Genomic DNA, 16,586 nt, shown 5'->3' with positions numbered 1-16,586 from the left:
GTATGTGACATTCAGGCAGGTCCCAGTCCCAGTGAGAAAAGTCACCTCCTAGAGCTTGGTCTCTCACTTTGTTGAGCAACAGGTGTGAGAAGAGGGAACATAGATGCATCCTTTGTTATAATCTGTTGCAGAGACCCAGGGTTAAGCACTTGATAATCCTGGGATTTGGACTCCCCCCCCCTGTTTACATGGGTGGAATCATTACTGTTATTCAGCCTGAGATCTATCCTATCCATGTGCTGATGGACCCTTCTGGTCATGCTGGGCTGTGGTGAAAGTCACCCCTTTTGCTCTGGAGGTTGCAATTGACTTAGTCGCAACTGCTATCGATGTTTCAAGTATTCATCTCTATCTAGATGACAGAAATCTTTACCCTTTAGGGTAAGTGTTGAATAGAACAGTAAGGTTCAAGACACATCCTGAGTGGGGCCACATTAATCACCTGCCCTTTGTAAAGACTTAAAACTTCAGTATCACTGTGGCTTCTACTATAGACGCCTCAGGCATATTGTGGTTTCTTTTTCATATTAAAGATCTTTTGAGTCTAGTTTTGTTTTCTGGAAAATTCTCTCTGCCTACTGGGAAGGAATGATTCTGGAAGTTTCTATGAATTGCCCAAGTTTTAGGATAGCCCTTGCTGAGACTCAATAGGCCTGTATGAGTATCTGGTGAGGGAATTCCCCTGGACAACAGGATAATGAACTGGTCTTGTCTTTAAAACCACCTGTGCAGGAATGTAGAGACGCTCTGCTGGCTTGCTTATAAACCAGAGAGATGGCATAAAGCTGTCATCAGAAAGCAGGTGGCTGGCTGGTATTTGTTTTTCAAATGTGTCCAGCATTAATCGGCTTGTCTATTGGTTGGAGCTGGATCCTGATGTGAGGCATTGAACTGTGGTTCCCCATCGTGCCTTCGGAATCTAGGAGGCAGAGATTCTCATGTTCAACCTGTTAACACAGTCTGTAATTGTCTATTAAACTATGGATCCGGGTCCCATCTGGAAAGTTCAAAGGAAAACAATTTCCCAGTTATATGTTTGGCTGATTGTTTTTTGTTCTTATTGTTCAGTAGATGGGACGTTTGTGGTAACCATCGGGTTGTTTACAAATGTTTTTAATTAAAGCTGAGAGACCCTGGGACTCGGGTGTTTGGATAAACAGCTTGCCACATGTGAAAATATTCTGCACATGTCTCATAGGACCAGAGACATGTTGATCAGTTCTGTGCTGGGTAGAATGGGGAGAAGAGAAAAGAGAGAAGCCGAGTCAGGAGGAGGACAGGCATGTGGGAAACTCCAGCCTGAGCAGGGCTTTTGGTGCCCCTGAACTGTCACTCTTCACTGCTCAGGCACATGCAATTAGCACTAGTTGGAAAGGCAGCAGCTGGTGTTTCCATCCAAGTCCAAAACTTGGAAGCCAATGGTTTCCCTGCCTGCCGAGGGAGCCACAGTGGCTGCTAGCAGCTTGCCTGTCCCGCTCAACAGCTTGTTCCGGGTTTGGTTGGTCCAGATTCCAGCCCGTGGTGAAACTATAGATGCAGAAGTTGTAAGTGTAGCAAGCACTCCAGGGCCCCATGAGTAGGGTCTTGATAGAGACATCAAGATCAACTCTTGGCTTGACCAAGGCTGTGGGGAAGCTGGATTCTGTCTGCTCTAGCTGCCAGCCTAATGGTCCTTGTCTGCCCAGCATTCTTCAACTCTTAACTCTGGACCAGTGCAGTCAGTGGATGAGGGAAGCAGCCACTGATTGTTTCAGATGAAGCACACGACTCTCCTGGATGGTCTTCCAAGAAGGCTAGACTTCAGCTCATAGGAAAGTTTGGTTTACTCTCGGGCCTTGACAAGAGAAAAGAGAAAGGAGAAAACAGAAAAGATGAAGGTAAATCCAGCCAAGGGCATCTGAAAGTGATAGCAAAAGCAGGCATGTGCTGAGCTGACCTGGTATGTCTCCATGGCTATGCTTTCTTGTCCTCTGCAGGAACTCAGCAGGCCAGGTGTCACTCAACCCTACTCACCTGCCTCAAATGAATCAGTGGCTATAACACTGGGGATGCATCCTGGATAGCTTATCTGTGACTCCTGGGCTACCGGGTCCCATCTGCCACAAGACACCCCTATGAACCTTTGGTACCAGATCTCAGTAGCAGAGTATGGCTCAGAAACCGTCTCTTACTGAATGTGTAAGTTATACTATGTACACACACACACACACACACCCCACAACTATGGAGAATGTTTAGCAGATGTATTTTTGTATGTCCTCCCCAAAGCCATGAAATGTATACTGGACCCCTGTCTATGGCTGGGAGGTGAAGGCCACTGTAGGACAGGAATCCCTGAGGCTGGCTGATGTCCTGTACTATCCTGATTTGGCAAGGCTCTCTGCCCAGAGGTCACAGGACATAGAAGTTAACTTTGCCTCATTCTTGTTCAAAGTCATTGAAGAGTATCAGGGACAGGAGTTAACATGTGACAGCCTTCCTGGGGCAGAGAAGAGAGGGTGTGGTCATGGGATATGGATTGGAGTAGGTCCTCCTCTGTGGTAGAAATGGAGGATCAGGAAGAAACAAAAACTCAGTAGGTGAGTGAACAACATCATAAACTTGCCTGGCTCTGGGGACTCAGAGAGGATCTTTGGCATACAATGTGCAAGAAACACAGCAGATCAGTATGTCAAATACCGAGGTACCACAGTCAGAGAAAACCCAAAGCCAGAGTATACAGAGATGTCAAGATGGTCAAGACAGGAAGAGCAAAACCATGCCAGGGAGCCCTGGATTTGTGTACTGTGCCCTAGCTGACTAAACCAGTCTCAGCCATATATCAGAACTGTTGGGAGAACAGCTAGGGACTGGGGCCCATGAAGATTCAGGGAGAGCAAACAGGGACATTCATCTAAGGCAGACAGACTCATGCGGGGAGCTAAGTCTGGGTTATAGGAAGCAAGTCTATTGGAGCCTGTAAGGCATGGTTAGGAGGCAGCTGGGACCCTGTTGGAAATGAATCTGGGGTATATGGCTACCACACCTACACCATCTAACACGCTGGAGACACTAGGATCATAGGAGAATCTCCTTTGCATTGCAGCCTGCTGGTGTCTCTAAGCAGCCACAATTCAGCTCCAAAGTAGTGAAGGGGCCAAGCCTCTTTTGCCTGGCCTCTTAAATATGCAAGAAATCTATCTTTGTGGGCTACCTTGAGCTAGCTTGTAGGACTCCACTGTTTCCATGACAACCAGAGTGTTTCAGAGCTGAAGGTAGAGGGGCAGACAGAGGGACAGCAGAGCCCCAGAGCCGTTCTGCTCTCCACACACCTCTGAACACTGTGCCAGCCCCACTGCTGCTTGGGAGCCATGTAGGGCCAGGACTTGCTACCAGCCTTTAGTTGACAGTGCCACTGCTGATCTCTGAAGGGGCAGGGAGCACATTAATGAGTATTGGGATATACGGATCATTTTCCTTAGGAAAAAATTTCTCTGCTTTCTCACACTGAAGATCAACCAGAAGAATGGGCCAGGCAGGGAAGGAATCGGGGTGACAGAGTGTATGGGCATCACAGGAGCACAATTCCAAGTAAAGAGGATCATGAGGCTGGTGCAGAAGAAGCCTAGAATTTGGGGGGAGGGGTGCTCTTAGGGTGTGGAATTGAACAGATCCATTCACTGCCCTCTTCACCTCTTTACGTGCAGACTGAATCCTAGCACCCTCCCCTCTTCAGCAGACCTAAGATCAGGTCTTCCTATTACTTCCCTAAAGGTAAAAATATGGAAGAAAGAGAATTTCCCAGTTCTTTTCTGCCAACATAGTGCAAAAGGGCAACACTCTGTCTGATACCAAATAGCAGAGCCTATCACAGGGGTAGGGAGAGCTTTTGTAGCTTGTAAGAAAGACACTTCTCAGAATCAGGAGAGGCTTTTGTGAAGTCCCTCCTTGCCTTTAGGCGTGTTAGCATGGATAATACCAGAAGGTGCAAGGTGGCCTTCTTACTCTAGGCTCAGAGGCTGTGGTCTATCCTCTTCTACAAAAGCCTTGGGGGCTCCCTGCTAGTTCTCAAATCAAGTGTTCCAGCGATGAGATCGAGGCAGGTGCTTTTCCCTGTTAACAGTAGAGTCGGGAAGAAATTACTAGTGAATGATCTTGACTCCATAGGTGAAAGGCCTAACTCACTCTGTCCATACTCAGTCAGACCAGGCAGTATGTACACATGAGCCTCTGTCACAGAATTCTCTACTCTGTGGGCACCAGCCAGGATCATAAAAGCAATAATGACTTGGGAGTAACTCTCCTATATACCCAATACTTTGTAGGCTCTGTTCTGCCCAACTATCTACCAGGGCAGAGAAAGGGGAGGTTTTGTTTTGCAAACATCCTGCTCTAGGAAGAGAATGGTGGGCTGGAAGACAGTTGAAAATGCTAATTAGGAGGGACTGAGATGACAGATTGAATGCTTTGTCCTGCCCATTTCAGTACCAGTATGGGTCATGTTTTCTCCTGGCATCCTGTAAATGACAAAATATAATCAGCCCCCTTCCTGTGAAGCTGCTGACCCAGCCCACCTGCCTAGTATCAGAGACTCATTATCTCTTGGCTCTGATACCCAGCTATACAGGCCAACAGACATTCCTCTCTCCCACACCCCCCCCCAAAACAAAACAAAACAAAACAAAACAAAACAAAACAAAACACCTCAGAAGAGTCCCTGTTACTTCAGCCAAGGATTCAAAAGCCATCTATCATCGCCCGAGAGACATGAGGAGAGAAGAAGCCAATGACTGAGGCTGTTCTCCACGTGGATACTTACTTGGTATGGTGTGGGCTTGCATATTAAAGAGAAAGCAGACCTGATTTCTAGAACCACTGAGGCCAGCTCTCTGTCCTTCCCCCATAGTACTCCCCTGGTGGACGATGGAGTCTGATGGAGGACTCCCTCACAATGCTTCCCACAAAAGTTCAAGTGCAGAAAAGGGATGCTCCAGATGTTAGAGGTCGCTACTTTCCTGATGCAATACTCAGCTGCGATGTCAGACTTGGAGTCTGAGATCCTCAAAGATGTACTTATCAGAGCATCAGATCCTACAACTCTTTGTGTAATTAAAAGCTTTGGGAAAGCTGGGATGGAATGAGATGGACATTGAATTCTAGTCTAAAAGCAAGCCACTAGCAAAGCTATACTAAATGAGATGAGGCTCATCCCCCCCCCCCACACACACACAATACTGCCAGTCCCCAGTTGTCCTTGGTGGGGGTAGGGGTAGTGGTAAGAAAAGCCCTCTAGAGAAAGAAAGTGGGTGCAGGGAGATGTCAGAGCAAGGTCACTTGTAGAAGCTCCTAGGGAAAGCTCCAGGGTGTGACAGGCAGCCACTGCTACATGTTTCACTGGAGGCCACTTCTGCTGTGCACTTTGCCCCAGATTTTCTCACTAGGCCATCTGAGTTTTGATGGGGCTGTTGGCACTCCATATTCCTCTTTGCCCAGACCATCTTCTTCATAGGTTAAGACCCTTGTCCTAGTTTGCTTTAACTGTCAACTTGACACAGCCTGAGATCATCTGAGAAGAGAGCCTAATGGAGGTGTTACCCATATCAGATTATCTTGTAGGAACATCTGTGGGGGATTGTCTCCATCACTAATTGATCCTGGCGGGCCCAGGCCACAAGTGGCTATCCAAAGGCAGGTGTCCCAGGCTATATAAGAATGCTAACTAAGCATGAATCTGCAAATAAGGCTTCAAGACACATTCCTCCATGGCGTCTGCTGTACTTCTCTACCTATGAATGAGTCCCTTCTTAGAGGAAATGCTGTGTGGAATCATAAACAGGCCTACATTTATGTTCCTGATTGAATTTCTTGCCTGGTTTCCTTCAATGAAGGACAAGAACTTGGAATTATAAGTCAATCAAACCCTTTCCTCCCCTAAATTGTTTTAGGTCAAAGGGTTTTATCACAGCAGCAGGATGAACTTACAATAATCAATAATCAATAATCAATAATCTTTCACTCCAATCTCTGCAACTACCGAAGAACCCACCTGTGACACTGTCAGTGATGTGACACCTGACACCTACAACCACTCTGAAAACCATGTTGCCAGAGCAGAAGGTTCTGGACCAGATGAGAGAGTTTATGTTCACTGAATGCCCCTCTTCCTCATGGTAGTGCTCTTGATCGGAAACTGAAACAAGAAAAGAGCAGTTAGTTAAGTAGAAGAAAGAAATAGAACTGCTAACACAGCCGATAGAAGAGCTCCTGGCATAGACTTTGTAGGTTGAGAGATCTGAGATAGAATACAGGGACCCAAAGTTCTCCGAGAAGGGTGACAATTAGCAGAAATGTAATTTGAAAGGAGATCAGGCTGCAAGGCAACACATCAGATAATAAAGCAACTAATCATAAGCATAGAAAAAGGAACGCTTACAGAAAAAAAATCAGTTCTTTAAATAATATGAAATTCTGCTTTAAGGTTAGAGATGCCAATCTTAAGACAATACAACTATACCCTCACATGCAGACCCAAGGTAGAATGGTAGAGGTGAGAACATTATTCTGGAAGGGCTAGCTTCACTGACAAGCAATAATGATTATGCCATGAGCTATGGGTGCTGGCATTAGATCAGTGGACCATGCGGATATAGCTAAGGTCTAAAACACAGATTTGTTTGCAGATGTCCATGTTGGCTAGTACCTTAAGGAGTTAGGGTTTCTTTGGCTCACAGTTTGAGAGTACAGTCCATCATAGCGGGCAAAGCATGGTGGAAGAAGTGCAAGGCATCTGGTGATGCTGTGTCCACAGTTGGAGAGCAGAGAGAGGTGGATACTGGCACTTAGCTGGCTGTGTCCTTTTGGTTCAGTCCAGGACCCTAGTCTATGGAATGATTCGGTCAACATTTAAAGTGGATCCTTCCACCTATATTTACCTGATCTAGAAACAGTTGTGTTCAGAGGCTTGTCTCTACACTGATTCTACATCCCTTCAAGCTGAAAAGAGAGATTAACAAGCAGAGGGGCCATCAGGAGATGAAAAGTTGAGGCAGGAGAGGAATCAGTTCAGTGGATGATTCAGAGGCAATAAGCAAATAAACTCCAGGTAAATTAAAGACTAGCTGTGAGAATCAAAACTTCAAATGTATTACTAGAACGTGTAGAACCCCATTAAGATTTGGGGGTAGTAAAGATCCCGAATAAAGCTCAAAGAGAAAAATAACTTTGAAAAAGATTAAGTTCTGTCAAAACCTTTAAAGTCCTGTATTGGAAAAAAAATGGCAGGCTATACATTCAAGCCCATGGGGTAAAAGAATTCATGCAGATCACTTATACAAGTCAATACTTGTCTACACAGAGAGAACCAACCCAACGGGGAAGAAAGACAAGAATATAGTAGAGAAAATTATATGAAAGGAAACCTAAAGGCTCAGTAGGATGATATGATTCTCAGCATCATTAGTGATAAGAAAGAGAGGGAAAAAAGGTAAAGTGGAAAAGGATTAGCCTAGCACTAGATTGGCAGACTCTAATACCCAACCGTGCTAAATATTGATGAGATCCTAAAGCAATGTTGGTAGCTGGAGCTTAAATTGGTGTAATCGATTGGGCGGTATCTAACAAAGTTAAAGATGCAATTCTGTCTAGCCTAAAGTTTCATCTTCAGGAAATTTCTCCAGGGCTGGAGAGTTGCTCTGCAAAGGACCATTGCTCAGGGTCTCAGCATCCACATTCGGAGACTCATAACCACCAGTAACTCCAGCGCCACCTCTGACCTCCACAGGTACTGCACTCAGGAGCACAGGCCTGCGCACAGATCCATAGGCACACACAAAACTCAAAGGAAAGTGGACCCTTTAAAAAGAGCTACCTGTTTCTTTTTAATAATATATTCATGGAAGTACCTGAAAGTCAGAGAGGGATATTTGGACCACTGTCGTGAAAGAGGAGTTACTTCAAGTCCAGCATTCATCAGAAAGGGGAGACATGTTCTACATGTGGGGTGCTGCACAGTGTGTAAGCTGTGGATCTTTGGGTGTCCTTGTGGACACGGGTAGGGGAGGATGATGGCTGGAACTTGGCTCACTTCCAGAACATATTCTCTCCTCCGTGAAGACTTCATTTAACTAACGAAATGCACAGAACAGTGACATTTATCTCTGAGAATCTTCCCCTGAGAGAAGTGAAGAACAATCCGCTAAGCTCCTGTTAGAACAGTGAGAGTCTCTGGAATCCGAGTTGAGTTTACACCAGCTCTTCCCTTCTCTTCCTTCTCTCAGCGTGACCAAATTCTATTGAGTGTGTACAATCAAGAAGTCAGGGCTGAACCCACAAGATGGTATTAGATTTCACACTCCTGAAAGCGATTATAAGGAGAAAATGATCTCAACAGATTAGGTAATTTAGATGAATCAGAGACATGCCTGGAGGGACTCGACTGCCCAGGTAACTGGAGCAGGAATGAGAAAGCCCAGCAGCCTTGTAACAAGTCAAGCAACCGAATCAGCAGCAGAAAGCTGCCTAGAACAGAAAGCATTGGCCCGGATGACAGACTTGCTGGTTCGGTTTCTTCCAACAATTAGAAAAGACTCAATATTTACTCTTTTCAGGATAGAAAGGAAGTTTCTTCCCCTAAGTCATTCCTTAGGTCAAACCAGGCACACTTTTGCCAAGGGATGCAAAATCTCTATTAGTGTGTCTTATGGACGTCAATGCTAGAGTCTTCAGGGAAGAGACAGAAAACAGTCCATTGATATAACAAGACTAGATACCGTGACTGAGTGGGATTCTTGTCTGGAATTCAAGGCTGGATCAGTGTTGAATGTCAGTCCTTACAACACCTCATGTCAGTGTGCTTATTGTTCTGTTTCCCTCCTTCCCATCCCACTCCCACTCTTTCCTTTTCTTTCTTTAAAACAGACTGATTGCAAACTTAAAAATCTTCCTGTTAACTCCAAAGTACTAAGATTACATACATCCGTGCCACACCTGGAAATAACTCATGTCAAAAGACTTAAGGACAAATGCCCATGGCCATCTGAATGTTGGGTAGGATGTACTTGAAGAAGTCCTGTGGTCACGCGTTTCAGAGGCTCTCCTACTCACCAGAATGGAACTAGAAGAGTGTGCGCTCCTGGAGATCCTAGAGATAAAAGTGTACATGAAGAAATCTTACCCCAAGTCTTACTCCTCATCATTAGACAAGGTAGGAAGGTCTGCTTTTGCTTGGCCTACGCTACTCTGCTGTACTGAAGTTTCTAGGCAAGAGAATTACATAGGAAGACGAAATAAACCTGTCCATATGCAAAGTGAAAACGAGAAAACTAACTCTATTTCACATAGAAAGTTGGATATAGAAACTTCCACAGAATCTAGACATAAAATCTATTAGAGGTAATTAAAAAATACACCAACATTGCTGGATCCAAGATCAATTATATAAAACTCATTTTTTAAAATTTCTAGTCAATAACCTTAAGCAGTTAAAATGAATTTAATTAAAAAGAACATTTAGGAAAGTTTCAAAATAATAATAAAATGCCTATAAATATAAATACACTAAAAAAGAAATTCAGTTATTATACTCCATAAAATGTTGCCAAAATGAGTTAAATTTCTCAGTTAATAGTGAGATGCCCAATGTTCATGGATCAAAATATTTAAAATTGTTAAGAAGTGATTTTCAAACTGGCTGAAAAAAATCCAACACAGCTTCTCTCAGGGTGCCTAGCTAGGTAGTGTCTTTGTTTGGTAGCAATTGAACAGCATATTTCTATGGAGATGTCTATGAAAATGTAAGAGCCACCAAATCATAAGAAATGAGAGAGAGAGACAGAGACAGACAGAGAGACAGAGACAGACAGAGAGACAAATAGGAAAATTAGGCTTCTTTCAAATAAAAGAAGCCTCTGTAATGATGATGGCATCGTCTAGAAAGCAAGCTCACAGCCCAGGGTCTAGGAGACAACTTGACAATCACATCACTGATAAAGGGCTTATAGCTACCACATGTAATGAGCTCTGAAAACTCAATGGTGGGAACACACATTTAAACACATTTCCCTAGCAAAACAGATAAAAAGACAATATGCATTTAAACTCTCCCCAGCAATCTTAATGATTATTAAGGCACAAATCAGAACCTCGTGATATTACTTCCTATTGAATGACTATCAGCTTTGTGGGCAGAAACTGGTGTTAGGATATGCAGACAGATCTTAGCATACTCATCTGTTGCTGGCCAAGGGTAAAGTATTTCCATAGCTTTGGAAAACACTGCCTTTCTTCAAAAACCCACCTAACCAGTAACCAGATGACCTTGCTATTCCACTCTAGAACAATTTAGACACACATAGAAATGAGCACATAGTCCTCATAGCTGACAGCCCCACTAGTCACAGGAGCCAAAGTTCGAAATGAACCAAAGAGGCTGAGGACTGAGTAAAGATGTGCAGTGTGCCCATACATGATGGGAGCTATCAGCAACAAAGAGGAGTAGGGGAGGAGTACAGACATTCTCATCCGGTGCAACATCTGACCTCCAAGGGGCTGGTTTGAGATGCCAGGCAGCCACGTCAGTGTCCCGCGCCACCAGCTCCTTCTCCAATCTCTCCAAGTTCTTAGGTGAGCTCACTGTCCTAACTGCCACTTTGACCTTCCCACTTGATCCACCTTCCATGAAAGTCTCAGCCAGGTGGGACCCAGGTGAAGTTCTCAGGCCCTGTGGCACATGGAGCAGCCACTGAGAACCATGTGTTCACCAACTCAGTCCCCTACCACTGCTTCTCTCCACCCATTGCTAAACCTTCACAATGACAGACTTCCCAGAGCCTTTGATTAAGGCCGAGTCAGTCTACATGGACTGTTCTTCGCTGTTCTGGGATGATTATGAAGACACCTCTGAATAATGGACCGCATCAAAGTGAGGAGCTAAGGATCCAGGAAACAGGGGACAGTTACAGATGTGACATGAAGACACTGGTTGGTGACTAATGTTGTCTCCTCTGGGCTCAGCTCCTGCAGACCTCACTGCGTTTGCCTCAACCTGGAAACCAACAGAGCCAGCGTTATGGTCGGAATGCCCTTTGATTCTGCTTTCAAAGTTAGTCCATAGCTTGCACAAGCTGCCCTTTGAATGTGCATGCATTCTCTGGTGCATTTGTACAAATGCATGAGCTCTGAAGTCACCACCAGTGACTGGTTATAGAATGTTCCCAAGTCCCCACAATCTCCCTTTTCTGTGCAAACCTTACCCCAGCCTCAGGGACCACTGATCTGAGAGCTGTTCCTATAACATGTCTTTGATAATGCCCTGAATTGTGTGACATTTTGTGCTTTGATTCTTCCCAGCATAAAAGTGGGCCATCCATCAGAAGGCTTTTTCTTTTTATTGCAGACTACTATTCCATTGTGTGGTCACTTATCCTTTTCCTTGTAGCAGGCATTTGTGTGACTTCCAATTTTTGGCAGTCGTGAGTGAGCTAAGCTGCCACAGGCTCTAAAGCAGGTTGTGGGGGAGGGGGAACGTCTGTTTGATTTCTTCTGGACAATAAACTCCTAGAAGTGAGGCTGATGAACTGTATGATGTACATATGCATATATGGATGCTCAACAAGTTTAGATTTATATATACAACAGCTTTCCTAAGGCTTAGAGTATCTACAATAAAATGCAAAGAGCAGTTTTAAATGTATTTTGCTCAAATATTTAGAGTTGACTGCCACTGCCACAATCCCCATTTAGCATGCCTCCCCCCCAACCCACCCACACCAAACTCCCTGATGCTCACTTCTAAACCCTAAACGTACATGTCACAAGCTGTTATTGGTCCATTGTCTGCCCCTATCGGTTCATCTCTCTTGGACTCAGTGTGTGGTACTTCTGGTATCTTTGGCTCACTGAGTTTGGATGTTTACCCACATTGTAGCACATGTCTGCAGGTTCATTTTGTTTGCTAAACTGAGTTTCATGTTGTAGACATAGGGCATTTCCATGTCAGCATCCAGAAAAATGGACCTGTGGCTTTCCGGTTCTGAGATCTGGAAGAAATAGGTAGCCATGAAATTCCTGTGTGTCTTTTTGTCTTTCATTGGCGGAGAACAAGGTGTGCAGTATTTGGGTCATGTGGTCAGTTTGCCTTTAAATTTAATTGTGTATCCTTTGGGTTTCTGTGGGTTTTAGTCAAGGCCCACTGGTATCAGGGACAGGACAAGTGTCCTAACCCTCTCAGGACAAACTGGTGTCTCTGGAGACCGTTCCCTCCTCAGACCAGGGTCCCATCCATTTCTAGGAGACCCTAAGGGTCTTTGCCAGTCATTCTAAATAAGCCCATGACAGACCAGGGTCCTTAGGCTTCTCAGCAGGTGATCTAGGAACCTTGTGCTGGCGTTGGGGTGAAACCTTTGCTCTGTCTGATCACAGCACAGTCAAGCCCAATCCTTCTGTTTTTGTTTCCCGTGGAATATCTAGACCTTGTGTCCACACAAAAAAGCAGGAGAGACCTTCTACTCAAACAAGTTTCACCCACAGTGATAGCAGTTTTAGCGTAGACACACAGTAAGGAATGCCTGTCCAGCACCAGACCCCAGGAACACTCTCTCTGACACACAGGAGATGAGGCACCTTCTCCTTTAGTGCTCTGGAGACAAAAATCTACAGAAGTGGCTGGCTTCTCAGGACCTCAGCATCAAATTCCCACTGCTGTTGCTACTCCAACTTCTGAAGCTTTGAGTCAGAATGAGTGTGGTGTCATCCCATGATGGAATACCAGGATTAAGAGGCCCAGGAGTCCTCTACAGAACTGCAGGTTCACCTCATGACTTCAGAAAGCAGAGCCCCAAAGTATTCTGCAGCCTGAAGTGCCAAGTGAGTATTTTAACTCCAGAGGTTTGGGGAGCTATTTGTTACTATGGCATGACAGGTCCTTCCCTGACTGATGCACACACTATTTACAATGTCACTAACAAAGTAACATTTCACCAAAGAAGTGAATCATCTGTTATGAGAAAATTATTACGCTTCATTGAAGGCATTAGATGAGGCAGAATTAAGTGGAGAGAGATGTCAGGCTCATAGACCATAAAACTAAATATTGCAAACCCAAGAATGCTCCCCAGATTGGTCTAATTCTTCAATACAATTCTAATCAAAATCTCAACAGGGTTTTTCATGGAACTTTACAAGATAAATCTAAAATTAATACAGAAAAACAGAGGGCTAAGAATAGCTAATCCACTCTTGAAAAAGAACCAAGCACAAAAAAAAGTGCTCGAGCCACATTAGGAGAATGAAATATCACAGTTGTAAAACTCCAGTGCAGGCAAGAACACTGCTCCAGCAGGAAGAGCCAGCAGAGTCCCAGCCCTGCGTCCAAGAATGTGCTCTGAAGCATGAGGGACACCCTCTGTGGTATGTGGGGAAGGAGGCAGGAAGGACACCCTCTGTAGCATTAAGGGAACAGGGGGCATACTCTACAGCATTCAGTGGACCGGGGATACACTCTGTGGTACGTATGGGGCAAAGGGACATGCTCTGTGGCCAGTCAGGGAGGAGGACACCTTTTGAAGCAAGTAGAGATGCACTGTGATGGATTCTTATTTAATGGCCTCAAGGTCTATGCTCTTATACAAAGTGTACTTAGTCTGAGACTGGCTCTCTATTCAGTGTTATTTTAAACCATAAAATTATCAATACTGTTTTCCTTCTAGATGAATATAGTGGCTTGCATGAGAATGTCCCTCATAGATTCACGTATTTAGTCCCCATTTTTTGGTGCTGTTTGGGGAGCTTTGGGAAGTATAGCCTGTTTGAGAGAGGGTGTCACTGGAGGTGGGCTTTAAGAGTTTGAAGGCTTATGTCATTTCCAGCTCACTCTCTCTGCTTTGTGCTTATGACAAAGGTTGCGAGAACTCAGTTTCTTGATTCAGCAGTCATGCCTGCTGCCTGCTGCCATATTTCCCTACCCCTATGGAATCTTATCCCTGTGGAACCATAGGCCCAAATTAACCCTTCCTTCTGTTAGTGGTGCTGGTTATGGTTTTATTAAAAAGTCATTTACAGCAACAGACGTGCAACACATAGCACAACATGTATGCAGGAAATCCAAGGGCCAGAGAGAGGGAGAACAGTTCAGCCTTGGTGTCATCTGAGTGTCTGTTCTATAAGCAAGGTCATGTACGTTACTGCTTATGACAGTGCTTATTTGATCGTTGGTGCTTTCAGTGCAATTTCCCAAATGTGTGCAACACTCCAAGGCAAGAAGGTCAAAGGAGAAACCCAGTGTCCACACTGAAGGAAACTTCGTGTTCACAGGCAGTTCTGGCTGAGAAGCAGGAAATGGTAACTTGACGGTTCCCACGTTATTCTGTCTTTCCCACAGCACTTCACAGGTGCAGAAGAATGGAGGAGGTGTTGGGATTATTGTGTACATTGACACAAACACATATTAATATATACATACACACATATATACACATACATATATATATAGAGAGAGCTGTATGAGCATGTGAGTTCACAGATGTGCATGCCTGTACATGCATGTGGAAGTCAAAGGCAGGTGGGTGTTGGGTGTCTTTCTTGATCATTTTTCACTGTTATTCTTTGAGGTGGGGCTTCTACATGATTATCGGGCTTATGTTTTTTCAGCTAGGCTGGCAACTGGGAACTTCACTAGTCTTCTTCTTCATTTCTCCCCTCCTTCAGTCCCAAGGCCACATGAATCTTACCTGGATGCTGAGATTCAAACTCCAGTCTTCATGCTGCCACAGCAGGAACTTCTACTTGCCTGGCCATGCCTCTCGTCTCCATAGCCATAGCCAAGATAAGCTAATGTGAAAATTGTTCTTGAATATCATCTAAATAAAGCCAAGTAGAGACATAAAGTGGCTACATACCTCCTTGAGGACTCCACACCGTCAGGCAATGGCTGCTATTTGATCACTAGATACATTAATTCCATGGAGTGAAGGGAGATTTTCAAAAGAAGGTTAAGCCTTTTATAGTTCAGGACTTCTTCAGGTCCCTTGGTGTCCAAGACACTAACAATAAGGGCCAAAATAAAGCATGGCCCAGACACGTAGTTTGAAAGTGGATGAGGCAACTCAGGGTCAGTGGGTTCAGATGTGGTAGATCACATTGGCAGCTATCAATAGAGTTCAAGCAGAGCAACCAGATGATCTACCCTTTGAAAGATGCGGTACATGCAGGAGTTATTTCAACTTATAGAAGGTGACATTACCCTTATGGTTTGCTGTAGATTCAACCAAACCGTCTCTGATTCCACATGGACAAGGTGAGCAGGGCAAATGCTTCCAAATTATCTCTCCCAGGGGATCCACTGGCCCTAGGCATGACCTTCCGAAGCTCAGACCTAAGCGACTTTACTAAAGGATGTAAAATCCTCCTTTGGCGACATATTTCTATATCGTTGTGCTTAAAATTGAAAAGGGGGGGCTGAATCAAGTTATATAATCAGGGTGAATAAAGAAAAGACCTAGTCACGTGGTTTACAGAGAGGGTGAAAGATGGCTGGTGGCACTTGGGGTTTAATTATGGGGTCCATCAGGGGGTCTCTGAGGTTCCCATATATTTTTTCATGGTGTAGCATGAGCTTCAAGCCATTTCCTCAGAAGTTCTCTGGGCCTGGGAAGAGCTGGAGGAAGGCACCCCTCAAGTAGAAGCCCCAGGACAGGAGGCATTGTCACAATCTGAGTACTGGTCTCCCAGCAAGCTCAGAGGCACACTTTTCCATCTGCTGCTTGAGAAAGGAGGCAAATCAATTTCCTCCCAGATCCACCATGGGGAACATCACTTGACACTGTAGAAAATATATAATGTCCTGCTGATTTATTTCTGTCTCCTCCTGGGCCTGCCCAGCCTAGGGGAAACAGCGACAGACCCATTCAAATGACAAACACATCACAAAGATGACGCACCACAGTGGCGTATCCGGCATCCTAGAGTATCTGACAGTGTTCTGAAATAAATTCTGCCTTGAGATCACGCAAGCTCATTGCATTGATGTGACTATGATTTCCAAAGCATGTGTGGCTGCAGCATCTTCTTCCCCACTATGGCATTGCTCACTGAAGCTTCCCCAGCATGAAACAGCCACAGAGGAACAGCTGGATGGTGGTGCAGTGATGTTAGGTCCTCTGCCTCTCCACATGACCCTCACCCTGGCTGTGAATCTGCAGGAGGAAATGCATGTGTGGGGGCTGTGGCTCCTTCAGAGTAGGACCTTGCTGTCTATCTTATTCCTGACCACGTAGCTTGCTGGTTCCTCTTCCTCCTACAATACTAAGAAAGAGAGACCCAGTGCTAGAGATCAAGGGGACTCTAGACAAAGCAGCATGGGCTATGGACAGCAGGAGGGTTGGAAGAAGTCAAACAGGTTCTTCATTTGCACAAATGATAGAGTACTAATGAATGAGCCAGGACAAAAAGCACGGCTACTCAGCCTGTGAGTGGAGAATGGAAGACAGGGAGGAGACAGGGAGGAGTGGAGACATACTGAGTGGACAGGACATGGAAAAAGGAATCGGCCTGCTTTCTGTTTCTAAATCAGAACGTCCATCTAAGCTTTGTCTTAGAATCTCATGTTGAAGATG

This window comes from Mus musculus, chromosome 7, assembly GCF_000001635.26.
Source record: "Mus musculus strain C57BL/6J chromosome 7, GRCm38.p6 C57BL/6J".
NCBI lineage: Eukaryota > Metazoa > Chordata > Mammalia > Rodentia > Muridae > Mus > Mus musculus.
This window is presented reverse-complemented; position numbering follows the sequence as displayed.